Source organism: Dipodomys merriami, unplaced genomic scaffold (assembly GCF_024711535.1).
Source record: "Dipodomys merriami isolate MVZ:Mamm:240054 unplaced genomic scaffold, mDipMer1.0.p SCAF_1, whole genome shotgun sequence".
Classification (NCBI taxonomy): Eukaryota; Metazoa; Chordata; class Mammalia; order Rodentia; family Heteromyidae; genus Dipodomys; species Dipodomys merriami.
Window position 1 is genome coordinate 53,883,403 of NW_027202270.1, and position 5,183 is coordinate 53,888,585.

Consider the following 5,183-nt stretch of genomic DNA (forward strand, 5'->3'; position numbering starts at 1 on the left):
GAAACCATGGGACCTATATTTCTTTGAGTCTGGCTTAGTTCACTTAATATGATTTTTTCCAAGACTTTTTATTTCCTAACAAATGGGGCAACGTCATTCTTTCTGATGGAGGCATAGAATTCCATTGTGTATATACCACATTTTCTTGATCCATTCATCTACTGAGGGGCATCTGGGTTGATTCCATATCTTAGCTATGGTAAATAATGCTGCAATAAACATAGTTGTGTTGATAGCTTTAGTATGGCCTTGTTTGTGATCATGTGGGTAAATGTCCAAAAGTAGGATTGCTGGGTTGTGGGGGAGCTCTATTTGTAGTTTTTTGAATAACCTTCATACTACTTTCCAGAGTGGTTGAACAAGTTTATACTCCCACCAACAGAACAGTAGGCTTCCCTTTTGGCAACATCTCCTCCAGCATCTGTCATTAGATTTATTGATTATACAAAGGCATAGTAATCAAAACAGCTTGGTACTGGCACAAGAACAGAGCTGAGGACCAATGGAATAGAACTGAAGACCCAGAAATGAACCCATAGACCTATAGCCACTTAATCTTTGATAAGGGAGCCAAAAAAATAGAATGGAAGAAAGACAACCTCTTCAGCAAATGCTGCTGGCAAAATTGGTTAAACACCTGTAGAAAACTAAAGTCAGATCCGTATATATCACCCTGCACCAGAATCAACTCCAAATGAATCAAAGACCTTGAAGTAAAAGCAGACACCCTGAAAACATTACCAGAAGGAATAGAAGAAACTCTAGGGCTCATAGGCACAGGGAGAAATTTTCTGAATAAAGACCCAGAAACACAACAAATCAAAGAAAGGTTGGACAAATGGGATTGCATGAAACTGCAAGCTTCTGCATGACAAAGGATATTGCTAACAAGATCAATAGAAAGCCCACAGATTGGAAGAAGCCTGGGAGAAGATCTTTACTAGCCACACGACAGACAAGGGCCTCATACCTAAAAGATAGTTAGAACTCAAAAAAATTAAATCCCCCAACAACAAATCCTCAAAGAAACAACTGTCCAATAAGTAAGTGGGCTAAAGACTTAAAGAGAAACTTCTCTGAAGAGGACATAAGAATGGCCAATAGACACATGAAGAAATGCTTCTCTGGCAATAAAATAAATGCAAATCAAAACAACATTGAGATTCTACCTCACTTCAGTTAGAATTAACTGCATACTTTTGAACAAATATTTTTTTTGAGAAGCAAAAACTTCTTTTTATTATAGTACAAGGGCTGTGACCGATGGGAAGATGTAGACGTAGCAGGCAACTACTGCCCTGGTTAGCATCGTATGCCCATTCCGATAGCCATGAATGTGCCAAAGGTGCCGCCACGGTGCATCATGGTTTTCCCAATGCAGCCCATCAGCTCCCGGCCCCGCATTCCCATCCTGAGACAGGAAAAGGTGCCAAAGAGGGCTCCGGCCGCCATGCCCATGGCGCAGCCCACAACAAAGCTCATCTTCACGCTGTGGAAGCAGCTGGGCTGTGACTGCCCATAGGGACCCGCGGCCACCAGCATCTAGCTCTGGGCCTCGGTCGCTCGGCTCCACGTCTCACAAGGAAAGCCTTGAACAAATATTCTTGACAGCAACATTCAAAAACAGCCCGTGTTAGAAATATCCATCAGCAGATGAGTTGGATAAACAAATAGTGGCGCGTGCATCCACGCACGCACGCACACACACACACGCACAGTATTCAAGATTAAAAAAAATATTACTCAATTGTAGATGAACCTCAAAAAACTTTATAGTAAGAGAAATAAGCCAGGCAAAATTGCCATAAGTTTTATGGTTTTATGTACACAAAGCATTTAGAAAGAAACAGCAGATACTTGGCTACAAAGGCCTAGGATAGGTGGGAACGGGAAGTACTTGGATAACAGGCAATTTCCTGAACTAACTTCCATGTTGCACATAAATTTTACTGTGCAGGTAACCAGAATGGGTCAAAGAATAAGAATATATGCATGTCATATTTCTATATACATCATTGTGAAATTCAAGATAACCTCTGAAAGCCTCTATCTCTTGATACCCACCATCTTGTGTTGTCAGTTTCCTGCACATTATGGCTAGGATAACAGGACAGAATAGATGGCATATCAATTCTAAAATTAAGTTACAAAACATACTGTAGCTTCCCCTTTTATTGTCCACATGCTCTCTGCCTGTCTGCCTGCCTGTCTGCCTTCTGTCTGCTCTCCCTCTCTCCTCTCTCTCTCTCTCTCTCTCTCTCTCTCTCTCTCTCTCTCTCTCTCTCTCTCTCTCTGTCTCTCTCTCTCTTACTTTAGAGCTCGCTAATTGCCCCATCATAAATGAGCAGCCCTACAGAATGGCTCACCAGAGAACAGGGAACAGATGAGCACCTCAGTCAAGAGCCACTTACACGAGTCTGGAAGTGCATCACTCAGCCACAGGCTAACTTTTTAGGTGACTTGCTCTAGTTGACAGTTTAATTTCAGGAGCAACAAACATCCAACTAAGCCACCCCAAATTCCTGGTTCTCAGAAACCATGTGAGATAATCAATATTTGTTGTTTAAGCTGCTAAATTTTGGGAGCAATTGTTAAACAGAAATAGATAATAAAATTTCAGTAACGCCTTCCTGACTTAATCATATCCCCAAAGATACAAACTCTTTATCCACAATAAATGGGATTAGGTTTCAAAACATGCATTTTGAAAGACATTCAGACCACTCCAGCATGTATTTAGATTGAGTCATAATGAGTTATCTGTAGCTCTCTTAACATCCTGTTATAAAGCACAGACACTTTTGCACATACTAATCTTTTTACCTGAGCTCTTTAGTTCTCCTTTACTTCTACTCTCTTCCAATTCTACCCTTATTAATTAAGAAAATTCATTGGCTATTCAGAGAGAAATTTGGATTAAGTGCCACAGGAGGCCCTTTCCATCCAACCTGAGAGTTAAAAGAAGTCTGAAAAAAACGAAGAAAAAAAAAAGAATTGACCTAGATGAAAAAAGTGAAAGGTGCTCTAGGCAGATGATATGAACAAGGCCGGAGATGATTGCAGTTGTACAATACTATGAAGGAAGTTGGAGAGAGCAGGTATGAATGAAGAAAAAACTATAAACCAAGCTATAATACGGTGGAAAGGAATGAACATAAATCTAGCATGAGTGTAGTGAAGTGGTGAGTTATGTTCAAAAGTGAGAATTAAACCTAGATTTTCTTTTTTTAATGATTTATTTACTTATTATCATTTAGTGTTATACAGAAATGTTTCAATTAATACTGTTTCATGAGTACAATGTATCTTGATCAATCTAGCAAAATAATCTCTTCCGTCATTCTTCCTCATCTGTCCAACTCCACCTATCTCTTCAAGTTACCTTAAACCTAGCTTTTCAAATTCTGCTGGACATAATGAACAATGAAAACTAGTAAATTTTGTCTTTAATTTCAGTGATCTTTTAAGAAAAATATTACTATTTAAAAAGAACATACTTTTTCTAGAGATGACGTATTTGTTGTTATTGTTACTATATAGCCAGGTTAGCCTTGAACCCTTGGTCCTCCTTGAACTTCCTGATTGCTGGAATTACAGATGTGCTCTACCACCCCTAAAAATATTTCTTAATTTCTTAATTTATAGCTTCATAAGACTAGACGTCACAAGACTAGAAGATTTGTACATTACTTTTCTTAAACTGTAAAACAAGTCCTTATGCAAGACAGACATTGCTTCCCTTTATCCCTGCTTGTTTAACTCTAAGAACTTTGACATGTGTGCCAGTCACATTTTCATCTTGCAAAAATTGTGTTGCCTGTTTGTTTAGTGTTCAGTAAATGCATTATAAAAATCTAGTAAGGCAATATGAAAGCAACTACTTATCAATAAGTAGTCTTGAAGTCTTTTTATGAGCTTAAATCCCATCAACAATTTGATATTTTAGTACAGGGGCTTTTTGTAGGAAGAATGGCTACTTTTATCTTTCAATTATTTTAATACTCAGGCATGTGACATTAGAGCAAAGGCATTAATCAAAACTAATTTGCTTGGCCAGCTTCTGATTAACTACAATAAAAGTGTCTAGCTTTGGCTATGAGAGAAACCCAATTGAAGACCCTGGATAGAACAGTCCACGCCTTGAAGTCTGCGGGAGGACAATCCTTCACTTTTCATCCCATGTAGGGTCCTTTTGGCTGATCTGCTCATTTATTATGTTGCCTGAAGAACTTCTCCCTGACTGCTCTACTTAAAATTCCCAATCCAACTCCCACAGCCAGTCTCCTCCCCAAAACCTGTTGCTTTCTTCCTAGATTTTATCTTGATTTATCATTGTCTCATCACTCTCATCCTAATTCAATCCTAAACCTGGTGAAACCAAGTACTAAGTATTCTAAAAACTCAATGTCCTACTCCTAGAAAATGCTGCTTCAGTGTTGATGAAGGTATTAGGAGAACTTAAATTCTTTTGAGGGGAAAATCACCCAGTGACTCTTTTTTTTTTCTCTAGGAAACATTGTGGCACAAATCTTCATTTAAAATGTCCCAGGTGCAATTTTCTCCAAATGTAGTAAGTAAATAGAACATGTTTAAATTTTTTGTTACTATTTTACTTATTTCGTTAAAAAAAGAAAAAGAAGAAAGGAAAAAAGAAGGGAAAAGAAAAGAAAAGATTTGATCTAGTTTTGTAGAACAATGTCTGATATAGGTCAGGACCTAGGACAATTTTAAAATTCTAAAAAAAACAAACAAAATCTATCAAAGTCTATTAGGATCTTGTAAAAAGAATCAGGAGACAATCTAAAAGAGTTCCAAGTCAACCAATGATAGGACAATTTGGGTATTAAAAGAGAAGGATGAAGCAATTAGAACATGTTAAATTTGGAAAATTTACTTTGCTATGGAAGCAAGTTATTATTCTGAAAATTGGCAAATAAAGGAAAATTAGTCTGTGTGTCCTGTACTAGATTTAGTTCAAGTTGACCAGAAAGTGGGAGATGGAAAGTTCCTTCCAATAAATTCAAAAGGAATAATAAAATTGGATTGATTGAAACTTATTGTAAACGTGTGTGGAAATATAATAATGAAATCCCCCTCTGTATAACTTCTGTAAGCTACTAATAAAACGTAAAGGAGAGAAAACCACAATTCTGCAACTCTTGATGATATAGACAACACCTCTG

At 37.6% G+C, this 5,183-nt stretch overlaps 1 pseudogene; it reads right to left on the reverse strand.

Annotated features, from left to right (window-relative positions):
- Window positions 1–1,210: 1,210 nt before the first annotated feature.
- LOC138836706 (reactive oxygen species modulator 1 pseudogene) lies at window positions 1,211–1,542 on the reverse strand (annotated as a pseudogene).
- Between the last annotated feature and the right edge of the window lie 3,641 nt (window positions 1,543–5,183).